The 5,961-nt window shown below is 35.3% G+C and overlaps 1 pseudogene; it reads right to left on the reverse strand.

Annotated features, from left to right (window-relative positions):
* Positions 1-2,296: 2,296 nt before the first annotated feature.
* Positions 2,297-2,398, reverse strand: LOC125611405 (annotated as a pseudogene).
* Positions 2,399-5,961: the final 3,563 nt, after the last annotated feature.

Raw genomic sequence — 5,961 nt, forward strand, 5'->3', positions numbered from 1 at the left:
GGAAGCAATGTGCTTAAATGATTGAGAAAAGAGAGAACAACAAGAAGACAAAATTGCCAAGTAACTAGTCTGGAAGCAAAGACATATGCTCTGTCTAGTGTCTCCCCGCCCCCAACCCCGACAATGCCTCAGATTTAATTATCAGAAGCAAACTAAATGGAAAGCTTACACTAGAGAAGAATTACATTTCAGCACCTCCCTCTGTTTTGTTTAGAGCTGTTCTTAATAACAATTAAGCTGACAACCTCATGTCCACTAATGTTTAGGTACAGATAGAAAGAATTATTCATATTTAAAAGATGTTCTAAGATTTGAAAGAGAAATGGTGTTTGGTCATATATGTTTGGATAAAAACTTATTCTATCCTGAAATAAAACTGAATTTTTATATTCTGGTACCATTTGAGCAATCAGTAATCATATTACTTTATTTTGTTAATCATTGTTTTCTCTCTATTTTCACTTTTATATTGGGATGGCATCTATGTTAATTTCTGGAAGGGATCCCACTAAACCGTCTGTCACATGTCACAAGATTTCTAAATACCAAAAGTCACGAAGTTGTTTTCTCATCGACAATCTGATGAATATCACTTAAGACTTATATCTAGGACAGATTTCAGGGATTTATCATAACTCGAATTATAAGACACTGGGGGCCTCCTACAAAATATCCCAGGATTGACAAATGCTAATCAAGCCTCCTGCCACTCCCAAAACTTTGAGCAGTTGCTATGGAATCTTAGACTAGAGCTTTCTCAAATATTGAGTAGACTTAAATTGGATGAGCTGAGTAACAGAAGCATCTGGCTTTAACTTTTGTTTTTCTGAAGTTTTACCAGAGGGATTTTTATAATGACTCCGTTTAACCTCATTTTCATTTGTCAGTGTCAGTCTCTTCTGTAGGAGTCTGAAGTTTACCTTCTGTGACCTGCTGGTTGTTAGGCAAAGCTAAAAATATAAGAATACCTTTCAGATTTTCAAGAAATAAACCCTAAACACGTGCTCTTAAAAATTCTGAAATTCCCATCTTGCTCAACACACTCACCCAGATCAATTCAGTGCCATTATAAAGTTTTTTAAGCTTTAATATGTTGCCACTTCAAACGTTCTTTGCCATACTTTTATATCGTGGACAACTGTAAAGGGACTTGAATATCACAAACCCAAAGGGTTTTTGTTTAATTTGGTAGGCAATGGAACAGTAATGTGTCATAATGTACTGTAATGATAAAATTATATGAAAGATAATTTTATCTTTTCTGTGGATTGAGAAATTCCTTGGAGCTTTAAAAAGACTCTAATTTGTCCATCAACATCCATTCTTTTCTTGTATAGCACTGGAATTTTCAATGAACCACATGAAGACCAGTTTCTATTATGCTTAAATGTGGCCATATAAATTAGTCCTTATGAAGATATATCATTTAAAAGAAAAGAGTTGTATTTCCTTTGGCCTCTTCCTTTATCCTGTTGCCTAGGATGCAGACAGGGTGCTGAGGTATCTTTGAACCTGTAACTGCTACAGAAATGCAAGAAGAGCAATGAGAAAAATTGGAACTTCTTGGACCACTTGTAACATGACCACTACTATCATACAGTTATAGTTTGGATCTGAATGATCCTCCAAAGGCCTGTGTGTTAAAGGCTTAGTCCACAGGTTGGTGCTATTGGAATGTGGTGAAATCTCTGAGGTTGAAGCCTTGTGGGTCATCTTCAGGTCACTGGGGACACTCTCTTTGAGAGGATGGTAGAACTCCAGAACCTCCTGTTTCTCTCTCTCTGTTTTTTTTTTTTGTTGTTGTTGTTTGTTTTTTGTTTGTTGTTGTTGTTTTTGCTTCTTGGCCATAGAGCAAGGGTTTTGTTCTGTCACACTCTCCTTACCATGATGGGATGCCTCACCATAGGCTGCTTCTCCACAGGCCCAAGGGCAATGGGGCCAATTGACCATGGACTTATATCCCCCAAACTGTGAGCTCACATAAACATTTTCTCTTTGTAATTTGGTATATCTCAGGGTTTTTTATTATTGGTATTATTTATTTTTTATTCTTTATCTTATGTACTTGCTATAATAGAAAACTAACACTGATATCTGAGCCATTTTTCAATTTTATTACAAGGAATAGCAGCTGAATTTATATCATAACTAATTAAATCTGGCTTTAAACATGTAAATAACTTTTCTTTAGCATAGAAGTTCCCCTGAGAAGAATAATATAATATAGAAATATGATATCTTTAATAAAAAAAAAAAAGATCTCTGATGGTATTTCCTTTCCCTATTTTAACGTGGTGGACCTCAGTTTGATGAATATGACAATGTAGAGTGTTCACTCATTTTGTTCAGTTTTCCAAGTTTTCTGTGTGTTATTCCTGATAACAATAACCACAGATATGATAAACAGATCTGCCGTGTATAATTTCCTCATATACTGTTTCCCAAAATTCCTCAGTCTCATTCTACCTTCATACTTGCTATAATCCATGTCTACTTTTAATATTATTTTTCCAATATTTTTTTAAAATTGACTTCATATGGCTCATTTAAATAGACACTGGTATGACTTGGAGTAGATAGTACTTTCCAAAATAAATGCATTGAAACACACACACACACACATACACACACACACACACTCACACACAAAATTAAACCACAACAAAATGTTTATTGTCTGGAAAATACCCCAAGCCTAAGACCTTATCTTTACTTATTTAAAGAGATCAGTTAAATTAGAGGTTTGTTTAAAACAACACTAGCAAGAAATAAACTTTATTTTTGGCATAATCAGTTGAGAGGAAAAATATTTCTATGTGATTAAACATCATGTACTGCTGCATGAACCCTAAATTAATTTAGGAATGCCTAGAAAATGCTTCTCTTTGATTTTTTTCAATATATAAGAGAGTAAGGGTCAGAAAAACTGTTGGTGGTAGGGTAGAGTGTCAGCTATATTCCAGCTCCAGTAGGTAGTATAGTTTTTCTGCTCCTATATAGTCCATCTTCCTGAAAGTGGATGGGAAGAGAGCCAAATACCTCAATGAGCAGTTCTTGCTAGGTGTTACAATTTCTAAAGTTTTTGCTTTTGAATAGATATTAAATAATTTTAAAATGTAACTTCAGCCAACTGATTTGTGATCCTGAGGGTTAAAAACACATCATCATAGCATAAGGCTGAAATGAATATCAGGAGCAAACTGGTTAAGCTTGAATGGACATTTAACCTTGGACATGCAAATAATAAGAATCATTAAAGAACAAGATGAAAAGAGAGTGGGTCATTTTACAAGCAAATCCCTATTTCTTTAATCTGAATTATTTCTGATTACAGAACACTTTGCAAACCTTTGAGTATTTCCTGTTTGGAAACTGTAAGAACAAAATGATGTGTTTCTGTTGAATGGTGTGTAAATGCACTGCCTACAAAAGTGAAGGCATAAGAGGGCTGTCCATATAAAAGAACATAGTGTGGGCAGATGTTATTGGAGCTTCCCAACAGGGCTTCTTTTATACACTAGGTCATGAAGAAAAGGCTGATAATTTATTGGTGTACATTTGTCATTAACAGAAACCTCTGAGTGGTTTAAGATATATAGTACATCATATAAATGTTTCTACTTATAATTGAAACTCCTGCATTCTCTCTCTCTCTCTCTCTCTCTCTCTCTCTCTCTCTCTCTCTCTCACACACACACACACACACACACACACACACACCAAAAAACAAAAACAAAAGAAAACCCACCACCACCACCACAAAAAACCCTGGTACTTTTTCCCATAGTGCTTTCCAAAGAAGTTTAATTTGTTCAGGTGGAAAACTTTTCTTCTCTTTCATTCTAAAATTCATATGGATTTGCAGAGCACCATGATGCATTCCCTCTTTAAAGATTAGACTCTGTGCCAGACAGCTGCATATTCATCATAATATATTTATTTTACTCTTAACTCACATGTATACCTCATTGGCCATCCATAAGGGTTGCCAAGTCATTGAACTCTTACCAATGAAATGTAGGAGAAGAGGGTTATCCACCTTTTTCAGTTGGTCCCTAAGAGTCAACTCAGTGATCCTCCCTGCTTTCCTTCTTTCCCTGCCAGTCAAGTGGGTTCAGAAAACTCAATCTGATGACTAGAAGATTACAGAACTACAGAATGTAGAGTCTCTGTCTAGAATAACTTTGTGGAACAAATCTTCCCTTTTCTTCCACTGACTAGATTTACATTATGCTAATCCACTGATATTTTGAGGCTATCCCTATGCAGTGTGATATGATGAGAGGTATCAGTGGCATGATAATTTTAAGCTGAAACAGAACTAGAGACTACCTAAGTCAGGCATGTACCTGACAGATCTTCATGCAATCCCTGCAATACATAACCACCTTCTTGCTGCACACAAAAAGAATATCAGAGAGCAGTACCCTCCATTGTCTACTTCAGCACTTTAGGACCAACATATTCTCCCCAGAATAAATTCTCAAGAATTCAAGAAAAAAGGCAAAAGTCTTAATAAAAGAACCTAAAATCTATTAAACAAATGAAAAACAATCAAGACAGAGAGTTTAAATGATTTGCTTAAAAGCACTTATTTACTTAATCACTAAATCAGGACTCTAAATCCTCTAACACATGGTCCAGGTGATTTGTGTTCACAGTCATTAGAAGCAGCTCTCTTCTGAAGTATATTAAGATGATTATGAGTCACAGAATTGAAGGAACTATTTTTTGACTATAGGCAAGTGAATACTATGGTTGATTAAAACTGGTTTGAAATCCTAAAATACTTCTCTATTGAGAAGGAAAGAGCCTCTTCTTGAAATGGGTTATCCCTTTGTTAGTTGCTTGACCAATAGACTGTAGCCAAGGAGACTTCTAAGATTAGGTCTTAAAAATCCTCCAAGCTGTCCCTACCTTCTTTTGGAATGCTCTGTCTGGGAACTCTGGTTCTCTATAAGCAGTTTGTCTGCCCTGGGACTGTCAACTGACATGGTCTTGTATAGACTCTCTAGTCAATCATACCTTCATTACAAGCTTTCCAGACATTTGACTGAAGCCGTTTTGGACTCCCCAGTTCAGCTGAAAGCTACAAGTTTACCTCAGTTGGAGTTACATAGGGTAGAATTCTCCAGTGGATCCTCGCTTGAACCTTTGACCCAGGAAATCATGTGATAGGATAAAACTGGTGGTTATATGAAGCAACGAAGTTTTGTGTAATTGTTTCACAGTATGACAGATAAATATTCTCTACTGTATGGTGTAGTAGTTAAAGCATGCAAAGGAGTCAGGCTGCATAGTTTCAAATCCTAGTTCCACCATTTATTAGTTGTATGATCTTAAACAAATTTCTTAACTATTGTGTGTCTCAGTTGCCAGCTTGTAAAATTTGGATAAAAATAATATCTACCCAATAGGATAACTATGGTTGACAAGAATTAATTGATATGGAATGTTTCCAACACAAAGAAAAAAATGATTTATGTCTGAGGTGTAATACAATGAATATACATTGTAGGCATATATTGAAATGTCACACCATGACCCATAAATATGTGCAATTACTATGTCAATTATATTTTTTGAGATTCCAATTTTATAGTGGGGATTAAGGGAACTGACATACTCTTAGAACGCTGTCTGACATAGTAAATAATATATAATAATTAAATAATATTAAATAATTAACTTAATTCTTTATTCATTAGTTGCTCACCATAATCCTTCCTTCCTCTGGTTGCTTCAGTAGGCTGCAAATGTATTAGTTTACCAACTATAACAACTTGGCTAAGTTAGAACTTCTTTTCCCAGAATCTCTTTTTGTATGGTTTTAGGTTGAAGCTGGACAGAAGTAGAACTTCTGCAGTGTTTGAAAGGCAAGAGGGAAGTAGCAGGCATTTCTTTATGTATCAGTTTCCTCAGGAAAAAGATTTCCACAAACTTAATGACTCAAAATGTATT

The sequence above is a fragment of the Marmota marmota genome, unplaced genomic scaffold (genome assembly GCF_001458135.2).
Source record: "Marmota marmota marmota unplaced genomic scaffold, marMar, whole genome shotgun sequence".
NCBI lineage: Eukaryota > Metazoa > Chordata > Mammalia > Rodentia > Sciuridae > Marmota > Marmota marmota.